General features: G+C 44.3%; 1 protein-coding gene across 5 annotated transcripts in view; it reads left to right on the top strand.

The window, feature by feature from the left end:
- Nucleotides 1-20,643, top strand: part of SYTL1 (synaptotagmin like 1) — a 59,263-nt gene that overhangs the window by 3,437 nt on the left and 35,183 nt on the right. The window lies entirely within an intron of this gene.

Below are 20,643 nucleotides of genomic sequence, written 5' to 3'. Positions count from 1 at the left end.
AAAAGCCCAACTGGGCTTATTATCCGGGGAGGTTTAATTTTCAGGGAAACAGGGCACCTGAGCGGAGAGGTAGTTGAAAGGTAAGAGGCGGTGGATGTTATGTCTCAAATGCAAGAGTACAAAACATGACTGGTTTCCAGGTACCAAAGGTTGAAAAACAGGGGAAACAATCAGATCTGCAGGGAAAGGTCATTTCCAAACTGTGGGCATCTTCCAAATGGAGGAGTCCCCTAAATCTCTCTGGAGGAGAGGACATCTTTTACCACCCTGGCTTAGAGTTGCCCTCTCCCCTCTTTCCAGCCACCTCATTCTCTACTGTCCCATTCTTCTTTTCCTCTCAATCATTCCCAGCATGAGGCTCTTCTCCAGTGAGTCCTTCCTTCTCATTTGGTGGACAAAGCATTTGAGTTTCCTCTTCAGGCCTTCTGGCCTTCTAAAGAGCAGTCAGGATCGATCTCCTCTAGGACTGACAGGTTTGATCGCCTTACAGTCCAAGGGAGTCGCAGGAGTCTTCTCCAGCACAAGAGTTCAAAGACCTCCATTCTTTGGCACTCAGCCTTTCTTATGGTCCAACCTTCACAACTATCCATTGCAACTGGGAAAACCAGAGCCTTGACTATAGACACTTTTGTTGGCAGTGTGAGGTCTAGGGGTGGGTTTCAACCGGTTCGCGGCGGTCCCTGCAAACCGGTTGGTCGGCGAACCTGGAAGTAAGTAACTTCCGGGAACGGCGAAGGGCGCGCCCGCCCACCCGCGGTCCTTACCCGGTTTTGACGAGTTCTGTGCTTCTACGCATGCGCAGGACGCATGCAGCGCCTGCGCGATCCTCCAGGAGCAGCTGGAGCATTGCACAGACACTAGTACGCATGCGTGCACCGCGCCCGTGCACGAGGACACCGCCGGCCTCGTTCCAACCGAACCGGTTGGAACGGGGCGAGAAACCCACCCCTGGTGAGGTCTCTGCTTTTTAGTATGTAAGAAAAAGTACAAGGCCAGGAGCTGGCCAGCTAATCACAAACATTTTTATTCCTTCGCCACTGCTTTTTTAGTTCGGAGGTTTTCAGGAATTTAGGAATTCTGTTCAGATGGTTGCATTATTTTATCTTCAACCAAGAGTTGGATCAAGTGCAGCTGTCATTTCTTTGTGAAGAATAGTTTGTTGTTTTTTTTAAAAAAAATCTTGGTTGAGCGAAAGCTCAGAAGCAAAGTAGATGCCCAAAATAAACAAAGATGCCTTTTAATATCATTTTTCTACTTAAAGTCGCCCCTTTCTATGTAGCTACGAAAAGTTTTCAACCCATTCAATACAGAGCTTGAAGGAGGCGGTCCTTAATTTTAACAGCAGGCTCTCGGTTGCATGGTGCGTGCACACAAAACCCCATTAGCAAGGATATCCTTTGTTTACAAAAGGGAGTGCCTGGGTTCCAACAGGTGAAGCTTGTAAATACCTGAGAAGGAACCTGCACAGTTTCTCCCGGACCTTTACAGATTTTTCATCATCTCGTCCATACCACTGTTTTTGTTTTTTGTTTGGTTTTCTTAGTACTTCAGGTACCAGCTATTTATTTTCTTTCCATACCACCCACACCTTCAGTCATGGTGGCTTTGGGGAGTCCCAATGGGACCACAATCAGCACAAGGGGAGAAGCGCGCTATCAGCACTTTCTGTGTAGATGTGAAGTGAGGTGAGGTGTGTGCTTTTAAAGCCTAAACCTTATCTAAACAGGATGTGGGTACTCAGTAGCATCTTACCTTGCTTCGACAGCAATGTAGGAGTATCTTGCAGAAAAACACTATAACTCAGGGAGGTCAAACTCAAGGCCCGCAGGCCTGATCCGTTCCGTAGGGGTGTTTAGATCTGGTCTGTGGGACAGACAGCGAAGGACTGGCCCGCAATACCTCTGCCAGGTGAAAATGGAGCGTGGCCCTCCCAGTCTCTGTTTTTAGCTGCGATGGTCTCCTGCAGCCCTCTACCAGTAAAAATGGAGCTCGGGAAGGCTGCATACGGCACAACCGGGCTCTGTTTTTGGCCTCAATGGCCTCCTGTAGAGAGCTACAGAAGCACCTTGCAGCCAAAAGCAGAACCTTGAGTGACGTCCAGCTGGCCATGCCCCCCCAGCAGTTCACCCTCCCCCCAGGTCAAACACAACCCTGATCCGACCCTCAATGAAATCAAGTTTGACACCCCTGGTCTAACTGGACAACTGGTGATCACCCAGAAGCCTTAGAACCGTGATGATGAACCTATAGCACCAGAGGTGGGTTCCTACCACTTCGCACCTATTCGGTAGAACCAGTTCGTCAAATCTACCGAACCGGTTAGAAGAGGTTCCACCAGTGGTCCCGGAAAGCAGGCCCCACCTACAGAAGAGGTTCCAAGATTCTTTGAAACCCACCACTGGTCCTTGGATATGATTATTCTACACTATCATGCTCATATTTATAAAACTCAGTGCCTCTGTGAAAGGTAAGGATGACTACTGCGTTTGTGGTGCAATCAGAACATTGCATGTGTTGAAGTTGTTTTAACGCAAAGCAAAGATGCCTTTTAAAAAAGAAGTTTACATCATATTCTTATGCATGCCAGTGCTGTGTGTGAGGTAATTTAAGGTGGTTCTGACAAGTGTTGTCGGCATTTTCATATCCGGTCACATGGGGGGGGGGGGTAAGCCACTCCCATCCAGTCACATGGGCGGCAAGCCACTCCCACAAAGGAGGCCACACCCACAGAGTAGGTTCGAACAATTTTTGAAACCTACCACTGTATAGCACGCATGCCAGAGGTGACATGCAGAGCCCTCTCTGTGGGCACCCATGCTGTTGCCAGCTGCTTTTCTGGTTTCTGGCGCACACGTGCATCGGCCAGCTGGTCTTTGTGTATGCTGGAGCGCTGGAAACCCGAAGACCAGCTGGTTGGTGCGCATGCCCTCACATTCCGGTTTGGGCACTCGGTGCTGAAAAGGTTCACCATCCGTGCTTTAGGCCAACCAGAGAGCAGAAAAAGTCCTCAGTAGCATTTCCTGGTTGTGTTGCTCAGAGTTGGTGTTTAGTACTACCATTACATTGGTCAATGAAGGTTGCCTTCAACCCTCAACAGCTCACTTAGTGACAGAAGTTACAAGGGCACCGAAAAAAGTGACCTCTGACCATTTTTCATACATAGCCACGTGATCACATTTAACAACCGGGCTACTAACTTATCAACTGCAGTGACTCACTTAACAGCTGTTGCAAGAAAGGTCGTAAAATGGGTTCAAAACTCACCTAACAAATGTCTCACTTAACAACAGAAACTTAGGGCTCACTTGTGATTGTGAGGACTCCCGGTACTCATACAAGGGTATGACAACGCAATATACTAAAGTAAACACTGGCTCCTGTTGCTTTTAAATCGTGCGATTATTATGTTGTGGCTGAGCAGGCTTTTTAAAAAGAGAAGTTAATTTTTTCACAGTCCTTTTTATCTATTTATGCTTGTATTTCCCGAAGTTTTTCTTGAAGGGTGATAAGCCAGCTTCAGAAGCCAAGGTAAACTAGCACATGCCAGGCGTTGCAAAGAGCTTGCAGTTTTTAGCAAAAAAGAAACCTGTTGATAATAAATATGCACAGAGGAAGTAAAGGTGTGAAGATGGGGCTGTCACAAATATAAAATGTGTTCTTATCTTTCCTCTGAAAAATATAGGAGGCTGGAGGATAGCTATGAATATAAAGCTTGTTCTGCAGCTTCGGGGTTGTTTCCCTGATGCTTAGCACACATTTTTGTTACTGTTCTCCAAGATGCATTATTTGGCTGTTTACAAGTTGTGCTCAGTAGCCCTTGAGTAAGCAATCCTTGCAGTATTTGCAGGGGGGAGATGGGGAATGGGTGCATATAATTTTGGGCAATAAATGACCCTATGTCAATACAGTATTTCTCAACAGAAGATGCTTTAAGCTGTTGGACTTCAACTCCCACAGTTCCTCATTCAGACATACTTCCTGCCATCCTGCATGCTAGAATAAAGAAGCTGGGCTTAATTTACCAACAAACCACAGGAAGAAGAAATGGTCAGATTGGTTGTACTTTAACATGCTGGCTGGGGAATTTGGGGGATTGAAGTCCATGCAGCTTAAAACTCCCAAGGTTGAGAAACAATAGGGGTTCTAATACTGATGAAATGTATAGCACACTTACATTTTGTTAATTGTTCATTTGACCTAAAGCCAGTATAAGGTAGCATTAAGGCAATGTTTCTCAGTCTTAGTTGCTTGAATCTTCAACTCCCAGATTTCCTAATCCATACATCTTCAAGTAGCTGAGAAACACTGGGTTAAGGTGATGGACTTGGGCCTCCACGAAACTGTATGATGACCTTGAGACAGACAGACAGACAGACAGACAGACAGTCTCTCTCTCTCTCTCTCTCTCTCTCTCTCTCTCTCTCTCTCTCTCTCTCCCTCCCTCCCTCCCTCCCTCCCTCCCTCCCTCCCTCCCTCCCTCCCTCCCTTGCAGGCTAGCTGTTGTGGAAATAAAAGTAGGGGAGACAGGATACCAATGGAGTACAGAAGTACTTTAATGGTTTCTCCTAGGGCAGAATAGAGACGCCAGTCTCACACGCCAATAAACCACAGGAAGAAGAAATGGACACATTGGCTCTTCTGCATTGTGCATAACACACTTCAAAGAGCCGTAGCCACATTCTGTCTGCCCTAGGCCTTAAGCTTCAAGTTTGCAGCAGAGTACAAGTTTTATTTACTCAATTTATTTATTGCATAGTCACCCATGTCATGTTTGGGATATTTGATTGTAGACCAGGGGTCTAGTGGACAGATGCATTTTGCTATTGTGGTTGAAGGCAAGGTTTAAAAACTTCTGACTACAACAACATTTGTTTGTTTGTTTGTTTTACTGTGTGTGTATGTGTGTGTGTCCCTCCCTCTCTCTCCCTCTCTCTTTCTCTCCGTCTCTCTCCGTCTCTCCCTCCCTCCCTCTCTCTCTTTAGAAAGCCATCTAACTCAAATTATTTGGCTGGTAGTTTACAGCAGGGAAAAAGGCCCAAGCAGATTACATAATTATGTAAACCCAAAATATAGTTAGGTTACTTTATTGAGTAGCCCATGGCTAATTGTATCAAAGTGCAGAGTTCCAAAGAAAAATTATTACTAAAAACTGATAAAAACAATTTAAAATGCAATTGGAATAAAATGCAATTTAAAATGAAATTGGAATAAATATACAATTTAAAATGAGCTTAAAATAATATACAATGATTTAATACATGGATAAATACCATATGATAAAATTATATTTCAGTGTCACCCTTAAAATCGAGGGTGGCGCAGTGGTTAAATGCAGCACTGCAGGCTACTTCAGCTGACTGCAGTTCTGCAGTTCGGCTGTTCAAATCTCATTGGCTCGGGGTTGACTCAGCCTTCCATCCTTCCGAGGTGGGTAAAATGAGGACCCGGATTGTTGTTGGGGGCAATATGCTGACTCTGTAAACCGCTTAGAGAGGGCTGAAAGCCCTATGAAGAGGTATATAAGTCTAACTGCTATTGCTAAAATCTACCCAAATCAGTCCCACATATGCCGATGTCAACCGAACCATTCACAAAATATAAAATGGCAACTCAATCCAATAATAAAATTGACCGATCGCATGACCATGGGGGTATAAATGCGAATAAATGTTCATGAAGTGGTTTTTTTTAAGACTGTTGTAACTTTGGTTGTTAAGTGAATGACCATAAGTCAAGACCAATCTGTACCTCTCTTGTAAGGGAATTACATGCTGCATACATACAGTAAACTGTCTGAAATTCCGTGCTGGTGTTTGATACTATACATCACCTTGTTCTTTGGTTGAGGTTTCTCCATTTTCAAAACGTGCAAGGAAGAGGAACACCTTTTAATTTTTTTTCACAGAACACAATTGGTAGGCCTTCTTGTAATAAAGGAAAAGGTTCCCCTCTCACATACGTACTAGTTGTTCCCAGCTCTAGGGGGTGGTGCTATTCCCCATTTCAAGGTCGAAGAGCCAGCGCTGTCCGAAGACGTCTCCGTGGTCATGTGGCTGGCATGACTAAACGCCGAAGGCGCACGGAGCACTGTTCCCTTCCCACCAAAGGTGGTTCCTATTTTTCTACTTGCATTTTTTACGTGCTTTCGAACTGCTAGGTTGGCAGAAGCTGGGACAAGTAATGGGAGCTCACTCCGTTGTGCAGCGCTAGGGATTCGAACTGCCGAACTGCCGACCTTTCTGATTGACAAGCTCAGCGCCTTAGCCACTGAGCCACTCCTTGTACTTGTAATAGGTGTTTGCCAAGCAAGAGGCCTATCTTGGAATCCAACAGTTGGAAGCCCATTGAGACCAACCCCAGTGCTGAGGGCAAGAGTCCAAATTGAATCTTTCTGTGCAGATGGTGGTCCTGCTTGTACATGTACGTCTTCTGTAACAGAAGTGCAACATCTCCTTCTGTCATTGCTTCTTCTGCCAAACTGTTCTGATGTGTTGGATTTTTTTTTCTTGTTCAGTTGGAATCTCACTTCCATAACTTAATCATTTATTCAGAGGTTTCCTTGCAGAAATATCTTTTTATGGTATAAGCCACTTAACAATTTCTGGGCTCATTTAAAGGGGCAAACTCTGATTCCTTCCACCGAGAAATTTCCAAGCTTGGCCAAAATTAAGCTGGAAGGGACCTTGGAGGTCTTCTAGTCCAGCCCCCTGCTCAAGCAGGAGAACCTATACTATTTCAGATATGTGGCTCTTCTTAGTCTCTTCTTAAAAACCTCCAGTGATAAAGTACCACGATTTCTGAAGGCAAGATGTTCTACTGATAAACTTCCTAACAGTGAGGACAATTAATCTTTAATTCCAGGATTCTCTCTTTGATCAGTTTCCAACCATTATTTCTTGTTTTGCCTTCTGGTGCTTTGGGGAATAATTTGACCCCCTCTTCTTTGTGGCAGCCCTTCAAATACTGGAAGACTGCCATCATTTCACCCCTAATTCTTATTTTCTCTAGACTAGCCAAGACCAAATCCTGCAGCCGTTTCTTCATATGGTTTAGTCTCCAGACCTTTGATCATCTTACTTGTTCTTCTCTGATAACTTTTTCTCGGAACAACTCATATAGTAATACATTTGGAAAGTAAATTCATTGACATAACTTATCAATTTCTGGGGCATTTGCAGCTTCCAACCCCTTCTCTTTTGAGGGCTCTCCTGGACCCCTTTCCCTAGCAGCTGAAATCTGGCACAATCTGCCAAATTATTAGCAGCACGTTGAAAAGGCAGGAAGCAGCATAGTAAGAATGCTGAAAGAATGAATTCATTTTATTTACACATACTGTACATACCCAACATCAGACGTTTCCACTCTGTTCCCTTCAGCAAAATCAATTATATCTATGCTATTTTATAGCCCTTGGTAATGGAAAAAGTTGGCAGTGAAGGACATTAGCACCCACCCCTCTCCTAGACAAATGAAATATTTTAGGAAATATTAAAAAGGCAGAATATTATATTTCCCTGGATGAGAAAAGGAGAGACAAGTTTTAAAGACAAAGCTGCTTCCTGCAGCTCCCTGCCCGCCCTTCAACTCAAGGGTGATGGGATTAAGACATGGCCTTTAGGACATGATAGGATTAGTCCTCTACCCATTTAGCAAAAGAACTCGCCACATGGCACCAGGGGATCACCAGCAAGACTCAACCAAGCCTGGGACACAGACAGCCTAAAAAGTTAGCCAAAACCCCGCCCCCTGGGAGTCTGACAGCCAATGGGATACATTTCTTGGACAGGAACAGGAAGTTCCACGGCGGGGCCCAAGAGAGGGTATAAAACTCAGGCTCCCTCAGCATCTCTTCCCTTTTTTTTCTTTAAGACCATCCAGGCGTGTGATCCAGAGGTGGGCTGCTACCGGTTCGTACTGGTTCAGGCAAACCGGTAGTGGAAATTGGGACTGGGTCGTCGAACTGATAGGGACGGCAGGCTGGCCACGCCCCCCAGACTGGTTCCCCAGTTACTGCTGCCGTTACCGGCTTGTTTTTTCACGCATTTTTTCATGTTCTGCACATGCGCAGAACAATTTACAGGCAACTGTGCAAAGCAAACTGAAAGCAATGTCGGGCAGCCACCCATCCCTGATGTGATCCCCCTTTCCCTCAGGATCTCAAACCATGTGGTCCTGTCCGCCATTAAAACCATCTTTCCAAACAGCCTTCATGTTTCCAGTGTCTTTCTCCTCATATGGAACTGAACCCAGATGGACATTTCTTCCAACATCAGGGAGAGAGGGGAGGTGGTCGGCTTGTATCAATGAGAAAAGACTGAAAAAACCTGAAATGCAGCATAATGGTTGCATTTATCTACATTAGTGTGCCTTTTTTTCCCACTCAGGTCCCCTTTCCTCCTTTAAAAATTATGGAGGACCCCCAAAAGAACATTATATTGACAAATATTTGCCATACTAAAAATTAAATTTGATGCATCCTCTACCACTGCCACGTCTCATGATGGTTTTATTTTATTTTTATTATTTTATTTTTTTATAAATTAGTTTATTAAATTTCTACGCCACACACCTCCCTTATAAGGTGATTCTGGTCAGCTTAACAAGTTATAAAGGAAGTAAAAAATAATGATTAAATTATTACAACTATATTAAAAATGCAGAGATTATGATGATACAACTATACTCAAACTCAGAACCAAGAAGTTTAATAGGTTATGCTTTTTGAACACAGGCTGAAAAATAATTTTGTTTTTGCAGAGGTTCTGGGGAGATTCCCCAAGAATCTTAGGAACCACACTTAAAAGACATTAAAGTGTGGTTGGCAAAGTGGAATTGCTATGGCAGACAACCAACCAAAGTATTATTTTCTGCATCAGAAATTACAATACCACCCCCTTGCTTGGCATATTATATTATATTACCCCAACCACAGAAAAATAACTCCTTCGGTTGTTGATTTGGAAAAGGTTGTTTTCTGTTCATTATGAGGTATGTGTTTCGCTTGTGGGTTTGAAGGTTGGCTGTTGCTTAATATTTTTGTGGGAGAGGGGAAATTATGTAGGTAGATGACAGATAACCGCTTCATATCTTTAGGAGTTAGCTGTTTTTCTTTTGGGGTGTGCTTACTTTGTTTTTGTTTGGTATGACGTTTTGCAGGACGATTGTGAGGTTTTGTGACGGGGCACCTCTATCTTTGAAGTGTTACCTGTTTCCTTTTGGGAGAAGGTATGTGGTTTGGCATTCAGAGTCCCACTCTTAACTTCTTCTGCATAAAGGTGCATTCTTGATTTACAGCCATTCATTTAGTGACCATTCAAACTTATAACAGCCCTGAAAAAAGCGACCGATGACCATTTTTCACACTTACAACCATTGCCTCCCCATCAGTGGTGGGTTTCAAAAATTGTTCGTACCTACTCTGTCAGTGTGGCCTCCTTCTACTATGTATTTTGTATTGTGGGAAAATTGGAGGGGGATTCTAAGTAGTTACATAATATGTAGCCATAACAAAATTCTTTCTAGAAAGCCAAGGTCATCCTTTGTCTCTGCACCCCTACACCTGATCTGAACTGTATGGGTGGAACTGCCAGCATGGCAGTGGGAGATTGGACCATGTGATGGACTTGCAGGTGTGGGGGCAAGGTCTTGAACTTTCAATTAGGTGGGGAAAACACGGAAGCTTTCAGATCCAGGTTTTCCCAGATGTGCCAACATGGCTCTCTTAATAAATTGGAACTTTGAGGAATCCTTTGCATTGGACTCTGATCTATTTTTGATGCTATTTGGAACCCTGACACTTGAGTTTCCTCCAAGTTCTATTTTATTAGAGATGTCATATTGGCACATCTGGGAAAACCCAAATCTGAAAGCTTCCAGGTTTTCCCCACCCAAAGGAAAGTTCAAGTCCCTACCCAGCACCCACATGTCCATCACATGGTCCAATCAGGCACCATCCCAACTGGAGAAGCCTTCCAGTCATACCACTTCAGGTACAGGGCGAAACAACCTTGACTCTCTGAGAAAGGAATGTTATTATGACTATGTATCTCCCATACTCCATATAATCCCTTCTCCATATAATTTCCACAGCATTAAATCTGGCAAGGCGGAAGGCCCAATGCAAAAGATGGCTTCCAGGCTTGATATCAGGGCTTTGAAGCGGCTGGCTTGATACCCTCACGCCATTCTGTTGCTTCACAGAGCAGATCAAGTATTTCTAGTCGTTTCTTTGGCGGTAGTCTTCCTCCACCGATTGCTCAAGTATTTGCGTCTTTCCCAATCAAAGTTGCAAAAGACTATGCAACCGAGTTGCTGACTGTAAGATGTGTATGAACTCGCTGGCAAGTGGGCGAAACTGAAACTTTTTCTCCTCAGAATTGCATTTTTAAACAGGGCATCTTTCACATTATGGAACATTCTTCTCTAGGCGAGATGAAGTGCCTTGTATTCCCCTAGGACTAGGATGGCGAACCTATTGCACGCGTGGTGGCACGTGGAGCCATTTGTCAGGGCACGGAGGCACTGCCCTTTCAGCTGGCCAGCGTGCAGCCTTTTTTAAAGCCATTTTTCGCTCTCCCCAGGCTCCAGGGGCTTTATGGGAGCTTGGGGAGGGCGGAAACAGCCCCCCGCCCCCGGAGGCCCTCCAAAAGCTTCAGGAGCTTCCCTGAAGCCTCCGGAGTACAAAAAACCAGCCCTACGGACAAACCGGAAGTTCAGGAAAGGACTTCTGGTTTGCTCATAGGGCTGCTTTTAGTCCTCCAGAGCCTTCAGGGACCTTCAGGAGGCTTCCCTGAAGGCTCTGGAGGACAAAAAATGACCCTATGAGCAAACCGGAAGCTTGTAGGGTCGTTTTTCATCCTCCGGAGCCTTCAGGGAAGCTTCCGGTTTGCCCGTAGGGCTGTTTTTTTGCGCTCCAGAGGCTTCCAGGAAGTGACTTCCGGTTTGCCCGTAGGGCTGTTTTTTTGCGCTCCAGAGGCTTCCAGGAAGTGACTTCCGGTTTGCTTGTAGGGTCGTTTTTCATCCTCTGGAGCCTTCAGGGAAGCCTCCGGTTTGCCCGTAGGGCTGGTTTTTTGCGCTCCAGAGGCTTCAGGGAAGCTCCTGAAGCCCGCGGGGGGCCTGTTTTCGCCTTCCCCAGGCTCCTATAAAGCCTCTGGAGGCTGGGGAGGGAGAAAAAAGCATGCAAATAATGGGGGGAAGCGCTTGTCATGCGTGCATGCATGCTGGGGGGTTCACTCATTGCATTATGGGTGAAGCACGCCCGCACACGACCCCCCTGCACTCTCCCCGCTTGTGGCACATAAGCCAAAAAAGGTTTGCCATAGCTGCACTAGGGATTGGGTAAGATCCCAGGTTGAGGAAGACTTTTCCAGATAAAATTCAGTTTATTCACCAGCCATACTTGGTACCCTCCAGATGTAATATAGCAATAGCAGTAGACTTATATACCGCTTCATAGGCCTTTCAGGCCTCTCTAAGCGGTTTACAGAGAGTCAGCATATTGCCCCCAACAATCTGGGTCCTCATTTTACCCACCTCGGAAGGATGGAAGGCTGAGTCAACCCTGAGCCGGTGAGATTTGAACCGCTGACCTGCTGATCTAGCAGTAGCCTGCAGTGCTGCTTTTTAACCACTGCGCCACCTTGGCTCTTATCCCGGGCTCAAGACACCCCCCCACCCCAATTCCTAGCCAATGGCCGTACTAATTCCAACTTCTACGTGTTGCAGTCCTCATATATTAAATCTCTAATGGAACAAAATAGCAAATTTATCACCACATCATTAAGCCATGGTGGCACAGTGGTTAGAGTGTAGTACTGCAGGCTACTTCTGCTGATTGCTGGCTGCCAGCAATTTGGCAGTTCAAATCTCACCAGGCTCAAGGTTGACTCAGCCTTCCATCCTTCGGAGGTGCGTAAAATGAGGACCCAGATTGTTGGGGGCAAGAGGCTGACTCTGTAAACCGCTTAGAGAGGGCTATAAAGCACTGTGAAGCGGTATATAACTCTTAAGTGCTATTGCTATTAAGAAATGTGTTTTTACCTTGGCTTTCATATCAGTCAAAATCCTCTATGCTGAGCGCATTTGCTTCTTGAAGCTGAGAACTGCATTAACCCATTCACACTGCTCACGTTACATATAATTGCCCCCTACGGATTTCACTACATTTAGATAATGCTTACTTTTTAATTGAAGTATGAGAAATAAATTGATATATATTTATTTTGTTCTTGCATTAAGGCCCTTGATGATCGTTATTGATCCCAAGTGGCTTCTCTAAATCATTGACATCTTGTGATCTGAGACGAAAATCAAGCCTCCATTAAGTTGCCTTGGATTCTTTGGGAATTTATGGATGTGGCCATGTGGCTTTTTTTTGGGGGGGGGCAATAATACAGAAGTGGTTTGCTGTTACCTTTTGGGAAAATTTTGCTCAATTCTACAATCTAGACCAGGAGTGTCCAGTCCTTGGCAACTTTAAGACCTGTGAACTTCAACTCAACAACAATGTTCATGGGTGGCATGATGGCTCAGTGGTTGAGGCACTAGTCTTATTAGCTGGAAAATGCCTATGGAGATTCTCAGTCATCCAGGTCATGGTTATCCCAAAGGTACTTTTTTCAAAAACTGGACTAGAAACTCCCGTTGCCTCTTGAAAAAAGCACCTCTGGGACTATCAGCTGGAAAGCCAACAGCCTGGGTTCGAGACCCAAGAGCTGCATGAAGGGGTGAACTCCCATTACTCGTCTCCCAGCTCCTGCTTACCTAGCAGTTCGAAAGCAAGCAAATGCAAATAGATAAATAGGTACCGCTTGAGTGGGATTGTAACAACATTGAGTACTTTCATGCTAGCCACATGATGACAGAAGTGTCTCTCAGACAATGCAGGCTCCCTCAGCTGAAAATCGGAGATGAACACGGCACTCTTGAGTCGGCCACAACTGGAGATGGGAAACCATTAAACTTTGAATTCAATGTTCAAAGCTGTACCTCGATGACTCTAATATAGATCAACATTATCACCAGTCTTCCTAAGGCCCGTCTTGTGATCATGGTGCAGTTGAGGTCTGTAAGAAAGCAATGAGGGCTCCTTGGTTCTCTCTGAGCTTGCTTAGCTTCTTTGGCAGTTTCTTTGCTGATTGGGGTATTTTTTATATGATTGTTGGTCTGAGGTTAACCTTAGAATTAATCTATGCTGATCTGGGTGCTGATTGCTGGTGGAGAGGTGCTGGAGTGTTTTTGTTCCTTTTTGGATTGGGTGATAGCCTCTCTTGCATAGTCTATAGATGTTATTAATATCTATGTGTCTATTTTTTGTAATAAGTTTTTTTTTTACATGCAAAAATTCCAATTTCAATTGAACAGGGCGTTGTTTGGGTGCAGATCATTTTAGGAAATAATCAAGTGTTTACAACAATATTCACTTTATCAATATCAATTATATTAACATTAATAACAATAATCATACTATTTATTTAGATAACCTATCTTTCTTATATTACTGATCCTTTCACATATTTCCCTGTCTCTAATTCCTGTTTTATCAGCTATCCATTGAATAGGTCCCAAGTCAAAAAACATTGTTTCTTTCCTCCCCTCCTTAATTGTAAGTGTTAGCTTATCCATTTCTGCACATTCTAATATTTTTCTAATCACATCTTCATCTGTTGGGATCTCTTCACTTGTCCATTGTCATGCAAATACTACTCTCTCTGCAGTCAATACATGTGAAATCAGATATATATTCCCTTTGTTATACTTGTCTGGTAAAATGCCCAACAAATATTTATGTGTCTATTGATGGCTGATTTATCTTAATAATTAAGCAGTAAATGAAGCAAGATATTTTCGGCCAGATGTTCATCTACAATTTGGCTGTGCTGTATTTAGTCGTACTTAACCGTATCTGCTTTTGCTCAACCTGATTCGCATGGACTAAGCTTCATAAACCCACAGGTTATATGGTGGCTGCTTACTTTGTGATGCCCATGTGTTGTGTGGACGCAACTTTGAGGAGTACAAAAGCAACAGCCTGATTGAGATTTACCTGCCTTCTAGAATCTTTCTTTCCCCCTCCCTGCAGATAAGGCCTTGAATCTGACACAGGTGACTGTAGATATATTTGGGCAAACCAATTGCTTTCCTGAGAGTTGACAAACCGGTTTTTTTTTTTTGCACAGCCCTCCCCAATTTTTTTCCCTTTCTTTCTTTTTTTCTGGGTTTGGGTGTGGAAGGTTGACACCGTTCTTTGCCAAAGCTTTCCCCACCTGCAGCAGAGAGACGTAGCTTTTCAATTGCTGGTAGCCATATACCTAGCCTAGTTTTTGCAGCATTTGCAGGTCTATGAGCATTTAAGCTGCTTCTTTGAGCCTTATTTTCGAGTTTTGTTGAATGGTGAAGTTTCCCTCTTTCTTTGTTTTTAAACACTGCCTTTTAAAAGAGTTTAATGGTGCTTGTGATATGCTGTGGTGTTGGATGCAACCTTGATGGCCAGACAGCATTTAATCACTAATGTGTATTAGTGTAAAACTGTTTGGGATTCCTCCTGTTTTCATTCTGGCGTCTTGAACAGCTGGGCTACAGGCCCAATTTCCCTTTTTTTAAAAAAAAATACAAATAAAGTATATAAACTGTGGGAAGTTATCATCCAGTTCTCTCCCAGAAAAATGAAATATCCTAGGAAATATTGAAAAGGCAGAATATTTCTCTGGATGTGAAAAGAAAGAAACATGTTTTAAAAGACAGAATAGTTGCCTGTAGCTTTCTGCCCATCCCCAGTTAATGGGCCATTAAGACTAGCCAGGCTAGCTCACTTTACATAATAAAGACTTCACCAGCAGCTAGAGAAAGGCATGATAATATACAAAACTGACCACAAGGCATCTGAGAACTCATCACAGCCTAGAGAGTAGCCCCCTGCATGGCACCATGGGAGTCTGACAACCAATCAGAATACATTTCTTACACAGGAACAGGAAACAGAGAGGTGGGACTAAACAGGGTATAAAAAGCCTAGCAAGCCCCTTCCTCAGCCCTTCGTTCTCTTCTTCTCCACCTACATTGAAGCATGTGATCACCTTTTCTGGTCAGGGCTCAAGCCATGTGGCCCTGTCCAACAATAAACCATCTTTCCAAGCAGCCTCCATGTCTCCAGTGTCTTCTTCCCTACTTGGAGCTGAACCCAGAAGGACATTTCTTCACCATTGAAGTGCCTTCATTGCACCCCTTTGCCCTAAACAATCATTTGTTTAGTGACCATTTAAAGTCAAAGCGGCACTAAAAAAAATGACTTAGAGCCATTTTTCACACTTAGCACTTAGCAATGGCACTTACACTTATATACTGCTTCATAGTGCTTTTACAGCCCTCTCTAAGTGATTTACAGAGTTAGCATATTGCCTCAACAGTCTGGGTCCTCATTTTACCCACTCGGAAGGTTGGAAGGCTGAGTCAACCTTGAGCCTGGTGAGATTTGAACTGCCAAATTGCAGGCAGCCGGCAGCTAATAGCCAGCAGAGGTAGCCTGCAGTACTGCACTCTAACCACTGCGCCACCATGGCTTAATGGTGTGCTGATAAATTTGCTAGTTTGTTCTATTAGAGATTTGATATATGAGAGGACTACAACATGTAGAAGCTGGAATTAGTACGACCATTGGCTAGGAATTGCGGGGGGGGGGGGGGGTGTCTTGGTCTGGAGGGTACCAAGTATGAATAAACTGGTGAATAAACTGAGTTTTATCTGGAAAAGTCTTTCTCAACCTGGGATCTTGCCCTATCCCTAGGGGAATACAAGGTACTTCATCTTGTCTAGTCAGTGTCTTACCCAGTGGTGAAATGCAATTTTTTTTTACTACCGGTTCTGCCGGTGTGGCTTGGTGGGGGGGGGGGGCAGGGGAAGGATACTGCAAAATTCCCATTCCCTTCCCATTCCTGGGGGAAGGATATTGCAAAATATCCTGTTTGCCTGTTCTCCGAACTACTCAAAATTCCCACTACCTGTTCTCTAGAACCTGTCCGAACTGTTGGATTTCCCCCCTGCTCTTGTCCCCAACAATCTGGATCCTCATTTTACCTACCTTGGAAGGATGGAAGGCTGAGTCAACCTTGAGCCTGGTGAGATTCGAACTGCCAAATTGCAGGGAGTCGGCAGTCAGCAGAAGGAGCCTGCAGTACTGCATTCTGACCATTGCACCATCTCGGCTCAGATGACTGTTGCAACATTCCCATGGTCACATGATCGAATTTCAGATGCTTGGCAACCGGCATGTATTTATGACTGCTGGGACAGTCATAAGTGCAAGGAATGGTTGTAAGTCACTTTTTTTCAATACTGCTGGAACTTCCAACAGTTGTAATATCAATGGTTGTAAATTGAGGACTATCGCCTTCTCTAACAAAATGAGCAGGCAAATCATTAAGAAAAACTTCGATAATTGAGTATATTATTAGATCCATTTTAATTCAGACAACAAGTTTTTATCCTAGTCTTTCCTTTTTGGGGAGGGGGTTATGACTTGGACCCTCTCAAGCCAAACGTTAGACTCCAGATTAATACATACAGAGAGGCCAGTCTTGTTAAGAAGAAATCATAGCCTTGTTCCAGGTTCCTCTAGATCAGGGGTGTCAAACTCAAATTTCATTGAAGGCTGCATCAGGATTGTGTTTGACCTTGGGGGTGTGTGGCCAATGTGGGCAGGCCAGTTTGATGTCACTACTGTCGGGGGTACCTGTAGTGGTCCGAGTGCTCGGCCAATGAAAACAGGCTCCTGCGCTCTGTTTTCACTGGCAGATGTTTGCAGAAGCACCGTGGACCAGTTAGGGCAGCCGCACGGGCCAGATCTAAGTACCCCATGGGCCTGATCTGTTCCCCAGGCCTTGAGTTTGACACCCCTGCTCTACATGTAAATAATAATGATAAAAAATCTTAAGCATGCCACACCAGCTTATTATATCTGTGCATGACCATAACTGCATGGTAATAAATTGAAATAAACAAATAAACTATTATTTTAAGGGAAAGTGTGAGGAAGAGCACAATTCTAAGGAAGGCTTTTGGATATCCACTGCATGACTGAAATGAACTGGAGCATTGGCAGAATCTTTCTTTCTTTTTTTCTTTCTTTCTTTCTTTCTTTCTTTCTTTCTTTCTTTCTTTCTTTCTTTCTTTCTTTCTTTCTTTCTTTCTTTCTTTCTCTCTGTCTGTCTGTCTATCTATCTATCTATCTATCTATCTATCTATCTATCTATCTATCTATCTATCTATCTATCTATCTATCTATCTATCTATCTAGATATCTAGATATCTAGATATCTAGATATCTAGATATCTAGATATCTAGATATCTAGATATCTAGATATCTAGATATCTATAGATATAACCAAGCTGGTGAACCCAAAGGTGCTTTTTCAGGAGGCAACTGGACTTTCTTGTTTTTTGTTCTTTTGAAGACGTTTCGCTTCTCATGCAAGAAGCTTCTTCAGCTCTGACAGGATAGTGGGGAATAGAAGGGTTTATATTCCTTGCAGACAACTGGACATTTGCATCCTTTTAGAGGGTCCTTGAAGCACTTGGAGGTTTATCTGTGTCCCCAGGGTCACCTGAGTAGCGCTAATGGTTCCTGTGGTCTGCAATTTTTCCCCCTCTGGAAATCCATTCCTATTCCCACACCATCCCAAGGGTGCTCATCCCAAATTGCATAGCTAAAGGTCTGTAGAGAAATTTCCACCTGTCTGCAAGGAATATAAATCCTTCCATTCCCCACAATCCTGTTAGAGCTGAAGAAGCTTCTTGGATGAGAAGCCAAACGTCTTCAAAAGAACAAAAAACAAGAAAGCCCGGTTGCCTCCTGAAAAAACACCTTTGGGACAACCATGACCTCGATGACTGAGAATCTCTACAGACAAGGTGGTGAACATATCCAACATGTCCTCCTCCTCCTATTTTCCCCACAACAACAACAACCCTGTGAGGTGAATTGGGCTGAGAGAGAGTGACTGGTTCAAATTCACCCAGCTGGTTTTCATGGCTAAGGCGAGACTTGAACTCACGGTCTCTTACTTTCTAGCCTGGTGCCTTCACCACTAGACCAACCTGGCTAGCTTTCAGAAGTGGTTCTCTTGGTCTGGGTGGCCTAGGAACTGTGACTCCTGTTTGTGAAAAAAGGCCTCCTCTGGATTATTGTGACACAAGGACTGGTTGCTCAGTCTCTTTCATCATCTACAGGAAGTCCACTAAGAAATTTATAGGTTGCGCTGGAAAACAGTTGACAAGAAGGGAAGTCCACAGAGCAAGAATGCAAAAGCTGCATTCTCCATTTTTTTAAAAAGGGCTTTAGTTTTTGTATTTTTTGCATTTCTGTGTTGTGGAGCTGGCAGCAGATTCGGACAGTGAGGAGGTTGGGGAGGAACATGGGCCAGTCCTGGAGTCTGGGGAAGGCTCAGAGGAGGGCTCTGTGTCGGAGGCAGAGAGGGGGCCAGAGCCATCTGGGTGTAATGTGCTGCCCCCGGAGCCTCCAGAGTCAGAGGAGCAGAGCCATCAGCGAGGCAGAGGAACAGGGGAAGCCTGTTCCCAGTACACGCATGCTCAGAGCTGCCAAATGGCAAGTACAGTTAAGACAAAAGGGGCAACTCTGGAGTAAGGCTTGGAGATGATTGGCCCCTCCCATAAGACATAAAGGAGGAGCAAAGGCACTTGAGCCTTTGCAGGAAGCAACTTTGTTCGTTTTGGTCGGTTTAAACTCTGAAGCTCCGTTTTGACTCTGTGCTCCGTTTGGCCTTGCAAAGCTACTTGGCAATTAGATCTTCGACAGTGTTTCAAGGGAGATAAAGGCTTATTAGCCTCATCCCGAAAGACTGTGACAGACTTCTGTTGGACTCTTTACAAACTATTTATGACTCCTTAAGGGCTGTGAATGAACATAAGTCACAGCCATTGAAATAAAAAGAGGGTTTTTGGGACTAAGAGTGTGATTTTTACTGTCTCAGGAAGCCTAGGTCAGAACATTCTGTTAACCTTTTGATTCTAAGAGGTATCTTTACTTCTTCGCAGACATTGCCGGTCTCTTGAGTTTTGTAATTCCACGCCAAAGCATTTTTAGCAAGTCGAGTAGGAAGTCGGTCATCAAAACAAACAGTTTTCAAAACTTTCATTCATTCTTTTGAAGCGTGCATGAAAGAACCTTTTAAGGGACTGCCAAGTTATTCAACCTTCGTTTCTCTTCTCGAGCAATCACTCTTTTGAAAAGGGATTTGCCACAGACTTCAGCGCAATTTTCCATAACGACAGAAAAGTCTTTACAAACACGAACGGAGAATTAAAAAATGAATAAAATACAATTGTGCAGCCAAACAGCCGTTGATTGTAATGACATTTTTTTAAAAAAAAAATGTTATGGTGGAACTGGGCATTAGTACTTCACAATTGTTCCTGACTTTTAAGAGTGCAGATGGCGGGAGCTACACAGGCAAGGAACAAAATAGAAAGCTTGAGAAAGAAGAGGAAGACATGGCCAAGGAAGTATTGAGATTGACTGAACCACAATAAGAATCTTGTTATAGAAATGCAACATTATGGATTCCAAAACAAACAAAAGCTTGAATCAAACCTTCTCTCTGTTGGGCACACTCTGTAAGTCACAGTATGATGAATGTTTCTTATAAAAGAAGAATAGATATGAAGGCAGAGACACCTTTGCCTTACAGCTGCTGGAAGGATCGGCAACCCCAGCTCCATCCCTCCATGGCTTTCTTGATCTTCTCCTTACTCTTCCAGTGGTGGGATTCAACATTTTTCACTGTGGGCTTGGCTTGCTGGGTGTGGCTTGGCTTGGTGAGCATGGCAGCGGAAGGATACTGCAAAATCCCCATTCCCTCCCCACTCCTGGGGGAATCCTGGGGGAAGGATACTGCAAAATCTCAATTTCCACCCCACTCCAGGGCAAGGATACTGCAAAATCCACATTCTCTCCCTACTCCTGTGGGAAGGATACTGTAAACTCTGCATTTCCACCCCTCTCCTGGTGGAAGGATACTGTAAAATCTCAATTTCCAGGGCAAGGATACTCCAAAAACCCCATTCCCTCCCCACTCCTGGGGGAAGGATACTGTAAAATCTGCATTCCCTTCTCACTTCTGGGTGAAGGATACTGTAAAATCCACATTATCTCCCCACTCCTGGGGGAAGGATACTGTAAAATCTGCATTTCCACCCCACTCCAGGGCAAGGATACTGCAAAATCCACATTATCTCCCCACTCCTGTGGGAAGGATACTGTAAGCTCTGCACTTCCACCCCTCTCCTGGGGGAAGGATACTATAAAATCTCAATTTCCAGGGCAAGGATACTGCAAAATCCCCATTCCCTCCCCACTCCTGGGGGAAGGATACTGTAAAATCTCCATTTCCACCCTCCTCCAGGGCAAGGACTGTAAAATCCCCATTCTCTCCCCACTCCACTAACCACCTTTCCAGCTCCGTTCTCCGTGCAGGGAACAGAAGAAGACCCAGCAGATCAGGTGGGATGCCGATCAGCTGGAACTCGGGAGGCAGAGAATAGATGGGGGTGGGGCCAGCCAGAGGTGGTGTTTGCCGGTTCTCCAAACTACTCAAAATTTCCACTGCTGGTTTGCCAGAACCGGACAGAAC

The sequence above is a fragment of the Thamnophis sirtalis genome, unplaced genomic scaffold (assembly GCF_051295495.1).
Source record: "Thamnophis sirtalis isolate CommonGarterSnake01/CBP01778 unplaced genomic scaffold, rThaSir2_p1.2 scaffold_13, whole genome shotgun sequence".
Classification (NCBI taxonomy): Eukaryota; Metazoa; Chordata; class Lepidosauria; order Squamata; family Natricidae; genus Thamnophis; species Thamnophis sirtalis.
The sequence above is the reverse complement of the archived record's forward strand: the minus strand, read 5'-3'. Positions and strand labels throughout refer to the sequence as shown.